Genomic DNA, 17,325 nt, shown 5'->3' with positions numbered 1-17,325 from the left:
AAAAGAAAAGAATAGGCAACACAAACTCGGCTTTGGTGGCTATATGAAACTTGCTGCATGAATTGTAAGTATCTCATGTAAATGAAATATTGCATCAAAATATTAATAAATTGCAAGCAATTTTTTTTTTTATCAAACAATGCAAGCAAAATTCATGATACCAAGAAAAAATGCAGGGCTTTGAATTCAATAGAGCACCCATAGAAGATGACAAGATAATTGCCCACCAACAAGGCTATACAACTGTGGCTAATTGGCTATGAGAATTGAGTGGGCATACACAATATTCAAGTGCATCCATCACACAAGTAAATATGCTAATTGGAAATTATTTCAAAATGAATACTTTACCAATAATCTAATTGATGTTGAGTTCCAATATAAAGTGACTATATTTGTTTTAAATAAGCAAGCAATGATAACAATGTGCCTGACATTGGAATGCAGTCTGCTAATCGTGAAACACCAGCTGCACATGAAGGTTTGGATGTGCAATCCCAGTAGTGGAGGTATTCATTTTCTATTCAAATTTATTTATGTAGTTATTAATATAATTAAACATCTTAATTTTTAATTAGAGTAGTAATTAATGTAACCTTTTTTGTTAATATTTTAGAGCATGTAGTTAGTGGTGACCAAGTGGAGCACTGTTATTCCTTTAAAGAGGACCACTGTTATTCCTTTAAACAAATATAATTGCAATTGGTGTTCAGCATTAATGTAACCTTTACTATTTCAACTCTAGATGATCTAGAGGGTGTTCAACATGTTGAGGTTGAGGCTAGACACAATGATGTGGCCCCATCAGGTAAAGAGCGACACAACAGTTATGTTCTCTAAATGAATGAAATAATTGTAACAATAATAAAAAAATGTTTTGAATTTAACCCATTTCTTTGTTATTGCAGAGGACCCCCCTTCACTTCAGTGTCCTCGTCCTAAGAATGGGACTAGACATACATTGAGATCATGAGCAGAGGGCAAAACAACTGCAGAGGGGGGAAATGATGAAGAAACAGATGTTCCACTTACTCTTTTCATAGATTAAAAGAAAAAACAAAAAAATAAATGATTGTAATCTACCTTATTTGATAATGATTGATTTTTATGTGTTAATGAATGTAATTATGTGCTAATTAATGGTTATGCATGATATGTGTTAATTAATATTGATGAATGTTGCGTGTTAATTAATGTTAATCAATGTTATGTGTTAATGAACTCTATGTGATATTAATGAATGAATGTTATATTTTATTAATGGTAGAAAGAATGAATGAATGAATGTTATAAGATGTTAATGGGGAATTTAGAGTGATGTTAGGGGAGGGGAGGGGCCAAATGAACTTCCACCTTCACATGGTTGGCCCTGTTAAGTGTTAAGTTCTGATGCCAATAGCTAACAAGATGAGAGGAGGGGGTTGAATCATACAAACTTAATAATCCATAAAATCAACAGATTCAGCCTCGGTAACTTAAACTTCAGCAACACAACCAAAAACTGCTAAACATGCTAACTCATAAACACATAATCATCACAACACATATAACACCAGATTTAACGTGGAAACCCAAATAGGGAAAAACCACTGTGGGATTTTAGACCCAGTAAGAAATATACTCTTCTAGAGTATGCTCGGTTAAAAGAAAATCCTGTTAAAGATTACAAACACATTGCTAGATGTGACCCGGTTAAGGGATTTCCCTCAGATCTGTTAGGATCTTGCACTTTATTAGAAGTGACCTTGTCAAAGGATTTCAAACACTCAACTAGAATGTCACCTTGCTAGAGGATTTACAAATAAGACTATTAGGTCCACTCGATTAAGAAATTTTCTATCTCTTACAAAATAAACAACAGTAGTAAATATATTTGCAACTTCACATCTGAAATTCTAAAATAGATTCTTAAATTTGCTCAAAATAATCTTGTCATAGGACTTATCTTGTCCCTCTGTTGGGCTCCTTACTCTGTTATTCAAAATAGGTATTCAAGCTTCTATGCTTGGTAATCACTATGTAGCATCCCTGTGCTTACACTTGCTCGCATACATTGTTTATCAACAATTTCTTATTTATAAACAATTTTCCAACCGCTTAATCTCGTTGATCACATTTCCCATGATCAACCTTAGCCATCAGATCATTAATCTTGACTAGGTTCAATGTATCCTTCGATCTGAAAACATTTTACCTCACCTTGGAACTTGCAGTCCTTCCTAGGAACTTGTGCTAGGTTATTGCGGTTCAATCTGTGTTGTAGATATTTCTCTTGATTTTCCATTGCCGTAGATTCTTTAACAAACTTAATGCACAACATACCAATCATTTAATCAACTCCAGCTCATCATTATCCTTCATTAAATAATTCTTTTATTCATCCAATGCGATCTGTCACAACTCGGTTGCAACTCGGTAAATACTAAACTTTACTCGGTAGACATTCCGCCTTCATTAACCGATATCGATAACCTTAGGGTTTACCGACTAGGTTCTTTACTCAGTGACATAGTATAGTATTAACCTTACAATCAACAACATTTGTAGGATATCAAAACAATCTAATCATCATGATCTCATCATTGTCTAACTCGATAGTAGTTGCCCATTGAATAACTTATTTCTCCCCTTATTCATCACATTCTTTTTGTGTCTTTTACCGACATCTTAATTCTCTTCAAATCAGTCTTCTCAAGATATGGCAACATCATACTGAATTAGAAAATCAATTTCTTGACATCAATGACAAAATAATGTTATAAAGATAGTTATCATCCTTCTTTAGTTATATCAATAATCTCCAACAACCTTCTCAATATCCTTATGAAATGCCAACAATCTCCACCTTTGGCATTGATGGAAAAACTAACTTTTAAATGGTAATACCAACAAGATATTCAAATTGATTCAGATTCAGATTGTTGTTAGACTTCTCCTATGATCCTTGAGCTGTTAAAAAAAATCATCTGAAGTCTTCTAGATTTTCTCCCTCTTTCATTTGTCTTCTGAGCTATTGTCTTCCATTTAGTCTTCTCCCTTTTGCAGTAATCTTCTCCCCTTGTCATTAGTCTTCTGTTATTTTCTTCATTTAGGGTTTTACCATGTATTCTTCTCCCCCTTTGACAACAATGCCAAAAAGTAAAAGAACTAAATCATGAACTCTTCTGCTGTGAAGTGCTTGCATTTGTTGTGTTACACATGTATCATTTCAGTCTCAGTCGGAGCAACTTGTCTCTATTCACTATTTCTTGCACATCTTTAGAAAACCTTCTAAAGTGCGTAAATTAGCATCAATCCACACATAATATTCTATAGATTCATCAAATTGATGCTGTCATCGAATTCTATTAGTGAGTAGAAGATAGGGGTAGGACCCCTAACTTGCTTCTAAGATACTCAAAAGTGTCCCTTGGCAGTGGCTTTGTGAAGATGTTGCTATTTGCTCCTTTGAACTGATATATTCTAGCACAACTTTCTTCTCTTGAACTTCTTCTTTGAGATAATGATACTTTATAGAGATATGCTTTGTCTTAAATTGCATTACTGGATTCTTTGAAATGTTAATGGCACTCGTATTATCATAGAATATAGTTACTCGCTCGATAGCTTTCTCATTTATACCTTCCAACAGTTGCTTGATCCATGTTATATTGGTACAATTCAATGCTGCAGTGACATATTCAGCTTCAGCTGTTGACTGTGAAATGCATCCTTGTTTCTTGCTAAGCCAACTTACTAGTCTATCACCCAGAAAGAAAGCTCCACCACTTGTGCTTTTCCTGTCATCAATGTTACCTACCCAATTAACATCAATATAAACTTTTAGATCAAAATCATTTCTCTTTTCATATACTAAGCCATACTCTTCAGTGCCTCTTAGGTATCTGAAAATTCTCTTGATTCCTGTCATATGGGTTTCTTTGGGATTTTTTGCAACAATACCTACTGCATGTGCTATATCTGGTCTACTGTGCACAACATATTGTAACTTTCCAATCATAGATCGGTAAAGTGTCTCATCAATAGATGCAGATTCATCATTCTTTGATAGTTTATAGTTGGTATTCATAGGAGTACTTACAGGTTTAGAATCCTCCATTCCAAATTTCTTCAAGATTTCCTTTATATACTTAAATTGAGTAATGAAAATCTCATCTTTCATATGTAGTATCTATAAACCTATAAAATACTTTATCTCACCAATTAGTGACATCTCAAATTCTTTGCACATTTCATTACCAAAGTTTTTGCATAGAGAGTCATTTCCACAAAATATAATGTCATCAACAAATATGGCTGAGATCAGTATTCCATTGTCCTCATCATTCTTCATGTACATATTGTTGTTTTCACTTGTTCTTATAAAACCAATCTTGATCAAATAAGAGTGCAGTCTTTCATACCATGCTCTAGGTGCTTGTTTCAGACCATATAAAGCTTTGTTCAATTTACATACCTGATCTTTACTCCTGTCTTCAACAAATCCTTCGGGTTGTTCAATGTAAACTTCTTCTTCTACTATACCATTCAAAAATGCATATTTAACATCCATTTGATATAGCTTGAAATTTTTGAAAGCAACATATGCCAACAATGTTCTTACTCCCTCAAGTCTAGCCACAGGTGCAAAAGTCTCACCATAATCTATTCCTTCTTCTTGAGCATAACCTTTGCAAACTAGTCCTGCTTTGTTTTGAATGACCTCACCTTTTTCATTTATCTTATTTATGAAAATCCACTTTGTACCGATTACATTTTTGTCCTTCGGTCTTGGGATCAGTGTCCATGTGTCATTCTTCTTGATTTGATCAATCTCTTCTGTCATAGCATTTACCCAATCTTCATTGTTAAATGCCTCTTTTACTATTCTCGGTTCAAATTCAGATATCAGACATGTGTTCTATCTCAGTTTGTTCCTCGTCATCACTGGATCATCCTTATCTCCTATAATCTGACTTGATGCATGATGTCTTCTGACATATTTGGCTAATATAGGCTCGGTAGGCTCTGTATGATCTTCTTCATCACTTGGTAACTGGATATTCTCTTCATTTTCTTCAACAGCTTTCTCGATAGGACTTCTCGGTTGAACATAAAAAAATTCTCCATAATCTTCTGGTTCTTTGGAATTTCCTTCATCATTTCTTTCTGCAAATTCATCAATTTTCACATTTGCACTTTCCACTATTTTGTTAGATGATTTGATCAGACATTTAAATGCTTTACTTCTAGAAGAATAACCTAGAAATGTTCCTTCTTCGCTTTTCTGATCAAACTTTCTATTTTTGTCATCTTTGTGAATATAGCATCTACTTCCAAAGATTTTAAAATAACTTACATTAGATTTCTTGTCATACCAGATTTCATATGGTGTCTTCATAGTTCCTTTCTTTAGTTGTACTCAGTTCAAGGTGTAAACTGTAGTACTGATTGCTTCTTTCCAAAATGTTTGAGGTACCCTCTTTTCTATCATCAGGCTTCTGACACAATCTACAATTGATCTGTTTCTTCTCTCAGCTATCCCATTTTGATATGGTGTTCTTGGTGTAAGCACTTGCCTTCTTATACCATGATCATTGCAGTATAAGTTAAATTCGTCAGAAGTGAATTCTCCTCGTCTATCAAATCTAAGACATTTTAGCTATCTTCCTATTTCATTTTCAATTCTTGCCTTGTACCATTTAAACATTTGAAAAGATTCTGATTTTTCTTTTAAAAACATAACTGACATCATCCTTGAGTAATCATCCATAAATAATATGAAATATTTATCACCATAATAACTTTGAACTTTCATGGGACCACAAAGATCAGTGTGTACAAGATCTAAAATTCCTTTAGAAGTGTAGGACTTACTTGTAAAGCTTGATCTTGTCATCTTACCCATCTGGCATCCTTGACACATAGCATCCTCAGGTTTTTCTAAGCTCGGTAGACCTCTTACTCGGTGCTTCTTACTTATTTTGATCAAATTATCAAAATTTACATGACAAAACCTTTTATGCCATAACCAGGTTTCTTCCATTTTTGCATATAGACATTTATTCCAAGTTGAGTTAAGATGAAATGTATTACCTTTTGTTTGTGTCTCGGTAGCAGCTAACTTTCCATTCTTGTCATGAACTTTGACACATCCTTTCTGAAATTCTATTCGATATCCTGTATTGTTTAGTCATGCTACGCTCAACAAATTGTATTTCAAACCTTCAACCCAGTATACATCATCACATTTAGCATTGTCAAGAAGTGTGATAGAGCCTTTACCTTTCACCGGACATGGTGCATCATTACCAAATCTTACATAACCTCCATCATAGTCTTCTAATTTAACAAACTTGTGTTTATCACCTATCATGTGATGTGAGCATCCACTATCTATGATCCGAGAATCATTATTATTTATGTGAGATATTAGGGCTTTTTAATCATACCTTTCTTCATCTGATCCATCTTTAATAGCCACATAAACAACTTCCTTTGTATCAGTTTCATCAGATTTGTCATCATTGGATTCTTCATCAGCTACTAAGCATGTCTTTCTATCTCTCCTTTTGAAGTCTCGGTGTCCTCTATAGTGATTGTCTTCTGTCTGTCTTCTTTGTATTCTCTCTTTTTACTAGATTCTTTGTCAGGACAGTTGGAAGCCATATGACCTATTTTATCACAATTGAAACATTTTAAAGGTAGCTTCCCTTTATACTTACCTTTTCCTCTTGGTAACCTTCTGGCCAATAGTGCTTCAAACTCTTCCTGCTTCTTGATTTCCTCATACAGTTTGTGCACTTCTTCCATGTTTTTGCAAAATCTTTCACTTGCTCCACTATGATTCCCTTCAGAGTATTTACTCATTCTATCATTGTAATCATCAGATTCACCAATATGAAAAGAACTGAATGTAGATTCTACTTTATTTACCGAAGACCCACTGTTATCAAAATTACTTAACTCAAATGCATGTAGCTTACCAATAGTAGCATCCAAAGAAACTGGCATGTTAGATACAGACCTCAATTCATTGATTTCAGAGACTCGAATCGCACAAGCTAGTAGAAGGGTTCTCAATAACTTACTTGTTACATCCTTTTCTTCAATAGTTCCTCCCGCTCCTTTGATTTGATTAACAGTCTCCTTTAATCTTGTACTATACTGGGTTATGTTCTCACCTTCATTAATTCTCATGGATTTAAGTTGTCCTCTTAGAATATCTACCTTTTCTCTTTGAACATGTTCATCACTGCCATACACAAATATGAGCTTAGTCCACATTGCTTTTGCATCATTACAACCTTCTAGATCATTAAACTCTGAGTCAATCAATGCTGATGTTATTTCAATCATAGCTTGAATATGTTCTTGCTTTGCCTTTATCTCTTCCAAGGTCATCGATTTGGTGCTTGGTGGTATGTAATCATTCTCCAAGTAATATGTTGCATATTCTCTAATTCCTGATAAATGCAGCTTCATCCTTTTCTGCCATGTGGAGAACCTTGACTTGTTTAGCTTTGGTGCACCCCTTTTATACATCTTCGGATCTTTGCCTCAAGTACCTTTAAACTTTTCTTCCGGAGTCCAAATCTCTGATACCAATTGTTAAGTTCTAATGCCAATAGCTAACAAGATGAGAGGGGGGGTGAATCATACAAACTTAATAATCCATAAAATCAACAGATTCAGCCTCAGTAACTTACACTTCAGCAATATAACCAAAAACTGCTAAACATACTAACTCATAAACACATAATCATCATAACACATATAACACCAGATTTAACGTGGAAACCCAAATAAGGAAAAACCACTGTGGTATTTCAGACCCAGTAAGATATATACTCTTCTAGAGTATGCTCGGTTAAAAGCAAATCCTGTTAAAGATTACAAACACATTGCTAGATGTGACCCGGTTAAGGGATTTCCCTCAGATCTGTTAGGATCTTGCACTTTGTTAGAAGTGACCTTGTCAAAGGATTTCAAACACTCAACTAGAATGTCACCTTCTAGAGGATTTACAAATAAGACTGTTAGGTCCACTCGGTTAAGATATTTTCTGTCACTTGAAAAATAAACAACAGTAGTAAATATATCTGCAACTTCACATTTGAAATGCTAAAATAGATTCTTATTTGCTCAAAACAATCTTGTCATAGGACTTATCTTGTCCCTCTATTGGGCTCCTTACTCTATTATTCAAAATAGGTCTTCAAGCTTTTGTGCTCGGTAATCACTATGTAGCATCCCTATGCTTACACTTGCCTGCATACATTGTTTATCAACAATTCCTTATTTGTAAATAATTTGCCAACCGCTTAATCTCATTGATCACATTTCCCATGATCAATCTTAGCCATCAGATCATTAATCTTGACTAGGTTCAATATATCCTTCGATCTGAAAATGTTTTACCTCGCCTTGGAACTTGCAGTCCTTCCTAGGAACTTGTGCTAGGTTATTGCGGTTCAATCTGTGTTGTAGATCTTCCTCTTGATTTTCCATTGTCGTAGATTCTTTAACAAACTTCATGCGTGGCATACCAATCATTTAATCAACTCCAGCTCATCATTGTTCTTCATTAAATAATGCTTTTATTCATCCAATGCGATCTATCACAATTCAGTTGCAACTTGGTAAATACTAAGCTTTACTCGGTAGACATTCTGCCTTCATTAACTGATATCGATAACCTTAGGGTTTACCGACTAGATTCCTTAGGGTCTACTGACTAGGTTCTTTACTCAGTGACATAGTATAGTATTAACCTTACAATCAACAACATTTGTAGGATATCAAAACAATCTAATCATCATGATCTCATCATTGTCTAACTCGGTAGTAGTTGCCCATTGAATAACTTATTTCTCCCCTTATTCATCACATTCTTTCTGTGTCTTTTACCGACATCTTAATTCTCTTCAAATCAATCTTCTCAAGATATGGCAACATCATACTGAATTAGAAAATCAATTTCTTGACATCAATGACAAAATAATGTTATAAAGATAGTTATCATCCTTCTTCAGTTATATCAATAATCTCCAACAACCTTCTCAATATCCTTATGAAATGCCAACAATCTCCTTTCTATTGAAATGCCAACATTAAGTAGAGAATATTAAACTATTCTTGAACCAAGCAAAGCTCAACAAGATAACACACTTTTCAATATTTCATTATGTTGCACAGTTAATCTTACTGAATAATGTATATTGAATATTAATTGCAGGGTCCAACAGAGCCAAAACAAACAACAACACCACAAGTTGATGGGTATAATGAACTCCCATATTGTCTTGTACATACACTAACACTATGAGTTGCTTCTAGTGTTGATATCCATGGCAGGACTACAAAAGTTATGAATATGCCTCATCCTTGGAAGTTTTTTTATTACTTGTCATTTTCTTTATCATTTTATTACTTCATGAATGAGATGTTTTCAGATGTCTATTCCATGAATACCTCTCTATTGTATGCTTCATGATCGATGTGTCTTCAGCATGTCCACTCCATGAGAACCTTTCTCATATATGCTTGTGCCTTATGTGTATTTATGTATTACTTCATGGTTTACATGTATGATTCATGTCTTGCAGGTATTCATATGTATGGTTTGTGCTTTACATAGCTCCTTCATGCCTTATGAGCATTACTTCATGCCTTGCAGTCTTCTCAAAATATTGCAAAATCATTCAACAAGAAAAAGAGTAGTAGAGGCTACATACCAAAATAAATTAGATCTGGCTCTTTATTTCTTCACTTTCTTCACTATTTTCTTTCTCCCTTATTTATCACTTCCCTTTTTCTTTATTTTTCCTTGATATAACTAACCTTTTCTCCTTAATGTTTTTCATGAATCCAAAGACTCCTTTACACTCCCCACTTTGCATCCATAGAAAGTACCTCCATAACTTTACTTAGTGTGAAGTAATTATTCTCCTTACATATATCTCTTATATATCCTTCATATATCTTTCATATATCCTTACATATATTATCATCCATATATATATCGACCACATTCTAAGACTTTGAATCTCCCTCTTCTACCTCATTATGTGACAACAAAATGTGAGGATTTAAGAGAAGCTTCAAATCATAATAGCCCTTAGCATTGGTTCACAAAGAGTCTCATATTATGCCTCCTAGATTGGATGGCTCTGATCCTCATCACATTATTCAGCTTTGTCCTCCTCAGTAGGTTGTTTGCAGTCATGATGACAAAATTATGAAGATTATATTTCAACAAAATTTTATTTTTTTTCTCGCTTCTTTTTCAACTCTTTATATTTCCTAAAATTGTATGAGCCTAATAGCTTCTAATCTTGTTGATAGTTTTGTGGCTCTGAACAATGGCTCCTTCGAAGAAGTGTGATCCTTGTAATTTTGGCCTTCCATGATTGAAAAAGTGGTTATGTTATGAATAATGGTCCAGATGATTTAGTTATTTCTTATTATGTTGAGTATGAGTAAATTTGGGCTTCCTTGGCTATGGTCACTATTTTGTACTAACTATTGTCGTTTAGTGTGATTTGAGCATGGACTTGAAGTAATCATGAGGGTGGAAACAATCTTCAAGTGTTAGGGGGTACACGGCCTTGACCAAGGGATGAAAGTATCAGGAAAGTACAAGTGATTCATGTGTAGATCAATGTATCATTCACCTATTAATTCCTAGTAACATTCTCAAATAAATAAGAAAAGAGGTATGTTGAGTGCGTATATACATTTTATGTTGCCATGATATAAGTAAGATATCAATCATGTAACTTAGATTGATTTGCAATTTCATTCATAAATATTAGATCTTCCTTGTGGATTTTTAAATGCATAATGCCTCGTTGATTTCAATATCTTTATTGCAAGTACTCTTTTCAACATGAAACTCCACTCATTGAGGTCTCTTACTAAATGCAAGTCAGTTATCCTATCAATGATGATACATTTTGCATGTATTTTATGGGGAAATCTTATTAATAGCTATGGTTGGGTTGTTAATTGTTTTGTGAAAATATATACAAGTAGATTGGGACATTAGATTTATAAACACCGTAAATTGTGTTTGAGATCATTGTCCTAATTGTAACAATCAACCACCATTGGCCCAAGGCTACACCAACACCATTGTGACACCAAGGTTTGTTCATACTGGTGTAAGGGCTACTCTTAGGACATTCAGTACATATACACACCTAGTGGGGTTTCCAAACACAACTTGTTTGAGCAGGCAGTATCACTGGTAAACTTGTGATTATCACAATTGGTACCCTTAGGAAAGCCATTAATATTTGGTCTATGGAACTTTTTTATGGCTTATAAATTCTTCTATGGGGTGTGTAGGGGTCCCACACATCTCTTCCAACATTACATCCAAGGCACTTCACTCTCACCTATCTTATATTCCACTTTCTCTATGCTGCTATCCTAGAGGTCTGATACATGTTGTTAACATTGCTTTGATAACTCCAAATTCATATCTAAGCTCATCCTAAGGTAACATGTTCATAGTCAATCAATAAGCTTTCTCTATGTGTTTTCAAGTAAGATATTGATCTATATAGTTAATTTTGTGATTGATTTGAGGGATACATCCATTGTCAAACCTTAAGAAAATTTTGTTCCATATCCTAGATTTATTTTGTTTTAATTCTTAGTTAGTAATTCTCAATAGTAATAAAGTGGTATCTATCCTTATATTTCAATGACAAAAAATCAATTATTTGAATAAATACATATAAACATAAAACATATTTTTCAAATTGCTTTGATATATTATGTATAACAAATTGCTATGGTTGCAAATTGCTTTGATATGGTTGCAAATTTCTTTGATATATTATGTATAACAAATTGCTATAACCTAATTTTTGTGCTATACTCTTGGATCCAATACTCATGATTTTGGATTTTAGATAGCATGCCTCACTAGATTACTTTGGACTATATGTGTAGATTCATTGTGGTTTATGCTAAAATAATTCAAACAATTGTACATAGTTTATGGGTAACTTCACTTAAGAAAATCATGTCTCATCTCAATTATGTTCAATTACATTGTCAATTTGAAGATTTGGTCAAGTTTGAAGTAGGAACTCAAATTCCTCCTTTGTTTTTCAATTGAATTGATTTTAGTTTGTTACAAATGAATTGTTGAATGAATTAATGTATTATTCCAATTTAAATCTCTCCATTTGGATGATTATATGATTTGTATGAACCAAATTTAGAAATTACAAGTATATATGAGGTTATGTTGTTCAATTCTATTTGGGATGTTGAAATGACAAATAGAGGGAGAATTGTGTTGTTGAGTTGATTAGAATCAAAAGGCTATTCTTGCATTTTCATTTTATGCACTTTGAAATTTCAAGGTTTTTGAGGTCCATCGGTTAAGGGTGTTTGTCTTGGTCCCATAGACTATTTAGTCTCATGGACATCATTAAAATCCTTCATTAATTCATTCATCAATGGTAACTGGCCTCATGACTAGTTTTTGGTCCAAATTTGGGAATTATTGAAAAGTGGCATTTGATGATTTTGAGATGATATTCTATTATGGAATCATGATAACATATATGTGAATTTTGATAAGGGATCAATCGGGATCCGTTCTCTTGGTGTTGTGCCCAATTGAGTATGTCTTTCTTATGTATGAAAATGGCATTTTGCAATTGAGACAATTTGATGTATTTGAGATGTCTTGCATTTAGATATGGCATGAGCTTAGTCCTAGAGTGAGTCTAGGGAGTGGCTCCCACTCGTGTCCCTCATCTGAAAGTGGTATGCATGGCATTCGTGTTTGGAGATTGATGTGATTGAACATAATTGATATGGTTTATGCTAACTTCACTTAAGTGTATTATGGGCCCATAACCCATAGATCCCAAGATCAATTTCATAACTAGAAAATAAGATATCTAAATGAGTTGAAATTTTTTAGGACTAAATATGTGGGCATGTTGAACTATGTAGGGAGAGAGACTACTTAGTATGAGATATATACATGTCATTCAATAGGTATATATCGTGAGAGTGCATGATTATAGTCTTTGAATATATGTTGACTATATAACAACGAGTGACTACTTAGTATGAGATATATACATGTCATTCAATAGCTATACGTCATGTATTGACATAGGATGACACTTTATATGAGATTATCAATTTGGTATATACTTATAAGAAATATGTGTATATATAGTATATAAATTCATTTCATGTATATATATACTAGATACATTTTGATAGCTCCCAAGAACAACTAGCTTAGATAAGATAGATAAAGTCATTTCATCTCCTTGATTGGCTTTAAAGTCTCTTGTATTTGGGTTAGCTGATTCCCTATCAGCACCATTTTTAATAGGTTTACCAGTACTCATTGGTTCATACAGTCCTCTTAGGAGTTGGACCATCTCAACCATGGTACGCCTGATCATATTAGCTTGAAACCTATGCCCCCTATTGGTAGCTGATGGGGATAGAATACCATTCGCTGTAAATATCAATGAGGTGTTCTTTATGTCTAGATACTAATAAATTTTTTTTTTTAATAAATATCCATCGGAATTACGATGGATACTAAACTTTGCACCGACGATGGAATCGTCAGACCAACAACATTCTCGTCAGTGCAAAGTTGCAGGATTCCATCAAAATTCAGACCCCAACTAAACAAACATTCGATGAGGATGTTGTATGTCCAACGATACTTCCTTGTCGGATGGTTGTCGGTGCATATTAGTGGACCAATGACAAAATCGTCAGGCATACAATATTATCATCGGTGCAAAGTTTCAGACTTCCATAGACATTCCGACACAATCTAAACAAATATCCGACGAGGATGCTGTATGTCCGATGAATTTTTTGACTGGAAGAGCGATCATGCCCATCATCGGTAGAGTGCATGGTGTCATCGTAATGAAGACGTTCAAAGGCATCGTCAGAAAGTCTGATGATGAGTTTTCGACGTCTAATTTTGTTGGCAGTCCGATGAAAAGTAGTCACAATTCCAACAAACGGCCATTGGAAATTAGCCTCGAATGTACTAGTGCCAAGGACTCCATGGGGTCTAAGCTTGAAATCAAGGCCTCATTCCATTTTTGTTCCTTCTCCCTTTTCCTATTCAAATCGGCCTATATGGTCTAGATAGCCTATAGAGAGGCATTATGCGTGTTGGGTGCATTCATACAAGCTCGATTGGCCTCCTAAGAATTCTTAATTTATTCCACCTCCATTTTGGTCTCATTCATCTTACTCTTAGAATCCATGTCTTCAATCCTCTTGTTTACCTTGTCCCATTTATTCGTAAGTCTAACAAATTCATTAGAAGATCTCCATATTCTAACATCATCAACCTCCTCAAGCCAAGTATTAACCCTAGCTTCTGCCTTAGTGGCCGCCTCCAACCTATTAATTTTCCTTATTACCACATTCATATGCCCAAAATCCACTTCAACAAATCATCCCGCCTTTGCACATCATCATGAATGTCTTTCACAATTTTAGTGTGGAGACTAACCAAGCTTGGGCTCTTAGTATTTGTAGTGTGGGGAGGGTTTATGGGAGGAGGGTTAGGGTTAATATCTTCATTATCATTAGTGGCAACAGACCAATCTAAGCCCATAGTTTTAGAGGAATTTGATTCATCAAAAGAAATAGAGTCAAACTCTAAGTCCTTAATAATCTCTACATCCTTGTGTTCCTTAATCTAAGGTTCCTTAATAAGGTCTTTTTTAGAGGTAGCAATGGGTTTGAATTTAGTCATGTGTGTAAGGTTTTTTCTAGTGGGCATTTTATGGCCCGAATGAGATACTTCAACAAAGTTGGATGGGGTGACAATGAGATCCACATATAAGCGAGAGTTGTAGGTGGACCCAATTTCAATTAAAGGGATCCTACCCAAGGGGGTATAGGCCAAATGAAAAATATATAGGTTATGAATAAGACCCTAATGAAGGGGGGCTTTAACCTTGACAAAAAAATTTAAAAAAATAGTGAAACAAGGAAGATAAGACTTAATAAGGAAAATTCATTCTTACCCCATGTCATAGGTGGTTCAACATAGGGAAGAGCTAAAGGTGAAATCTCCTCTTTTTTCCATCTAGGGTAAAATATTTAGTGAAGGGGCCGCCTCGTTCTAGATACCAAGGAGATCTTCTTTGTTGCAGTCACTTTGGAGTTTAGAGACCCCTTCACTAAGTTCAAAGAAATGATCAAAATCTTCCTTATAATTCCCCTTAGGTTTTTTGGGGAAGAAGATGCCATCTAGGGCCAAGTCAGTCACTTTTGCAATGGTCTCCTCAGAAACCAGAAAGGAAACAATCCCAATCTTAAAAACACCATTATCCCAAGCTTGAACAAAGTCCATTGACAATTTGGGATAATGGTTGTTCATACCCTCCACATAGGAGTCCAAATTTCTCTGAATCACCTTACTCTAGAGTTCGCTATAGTTTTTGAACTTAGAGCATTCATCTAGTTCAACCTAGTTCAACCTAGTTCAAATATCCTCCCATCCTTACAACCCGAGAAGCCAAAATGAGAAAGTTACACATTTGAAAGAAACAGTGATGAGTACCAACAAAATTAAATTCTCATTTCCTTATCTAGCAAGGAAAAGAGAAGGAAAGAATAGAAAATACCAAAATGGTGATCTTGTCATTACACATCCTTAATGGGTATATGTCATTCAAAATCATGACATGGGCCTCATTAAGGACCTCATGCAAGTGGGACCAAACTTTCAAATTATTACCCATCACGCCAAGGATGACCAACTTGTCCACCACCTTGTCCACCACCCTATTTCCTTTGTGTCGCACTTGGCAAAATCTAAAATGGCCAAGAGTAAGATGAAGAGCATGACACGTGACAATAAGAGAGTCAGTCTTCTAGTTTGAATTAGCCTCCTCATTAAGAACCATGACAGTATTGTGAGAGTCACCTTCAACAATGATATTTCTAAGGCCCATCTCCCTAGCCATAACAAGCTCATGAAATACGGTGACCACTTCATCCATGATAGAAGTCTTTACCCTAGGGTATGCTACATAAGAAAGGATCAGACTGCCACGTGAATCCTTAATCAGGTCACTGCCTCCTCCCTGACTGGGGTTGCCACAAGAAGACATGTTAAAATTCAACTTTAGCCATATGGTGACAGGGGGTCTCATTTAATAGTATTACGAAAACCAATAGGAGGGGTAGAGGAGCCAAAAATAATTTATTCTAGATCCCAAGATATGGCGATCACTCAATCCAGTGGAAGCAGAGGGTGACAATGATTCTTCTTCATGAAATAAATCATATTCTCTTTGACATTTGATATGATTCTATTGAGGAGTTCCTCCAACTCACACTTTCTTTCCCTCAAGATTTTGTTATGTCATTCTTTCCACAAGCACCATGTGGTATGAAAGAAATATTGCCTTAAAATCTCAAAGGATAGGGGATTCCTAAAGGAAAAACCGCCCAAGAGATTATCCTTAGCAACAGAGTTCCAAGCCCATTCCAAAGAAAACATGCAAATAATCTTCTATCTAAAAATTCTAGGAAAAAGGATAATGGAACAAAATATATTCAATACTTTCTTCCTAATTTTCATAAAGCACACATCTATTAGCTAGTTAGAAACCATGTCTCCTAAGATTATCTAGAGTTAATATTCTACCATGGTAGATAGTGCACCAGAAGAAATAGATTTTGGGTGAAGTATTTATCCTCCAAATAAAGTCCCACTTAAACGTGGGCAATGGGAAAGGGAAGGGGAGCTCAAAGCCAGATTTAACCATGAAGTTTCTATCCTTTGAGGAAGCCCAAACCAAGGTATCATCTTCCTCTCTTCTATAAAATCTAACAATGTTGAGACTCCTGAGAATCGTTTCCACAACACACTTCAAAGGTTGAGGAAAGTCACTTCTTTTGAATTTCCACTCCATGGGATCCAAAAAGGGAATCCAATACTCAAAGAGATGGATTCCACATCTGGTAGATAACTCAACTTCAATCACCGCGCAAATAGGATGGAACTCAAGAGGGGTGAAGGATATCCAAAGGTCTTTCTAGAAGAGAATATTTTGGCCATTACCAGGTTGCCAAATCAAGCCTTTGGAGAGAAAATCCTAAGTCTTGAGAAGATTGTTCCAGATACGACATCCTCTAGTCACAACATTCGAATCCGATAAATTCAACATTCTCCCATTTAGATACTTACTAGCAATGATAAAACTCCACTTAGCACCCTCAGATAAAATTTTCCAACCAATCTTAGCTAATAGTGCTTCATTGGGGGGCCTCAAGCCTGATACTTAGACCCCTAGCATGCTTTGT

The sequence above is a fragment of the Cryptomeria japonica genome, chromosome 5 (assembly GCF_030272615.1).
Source record: "Cryptomeria japonica chromosome 5, Sugi_1.0, whole genome shotgun sequence".
In the NCBI taxonomy this organism is placed as follows: Eukaryota; Viridiplantae; Streptophyta; class Pinopsida; order Cupressales; family Cupressaceae; genus Cryptomeria; species Cryptomeria japonica.
Note: the sequence above shows the minus strand (reverse complement) of the source record.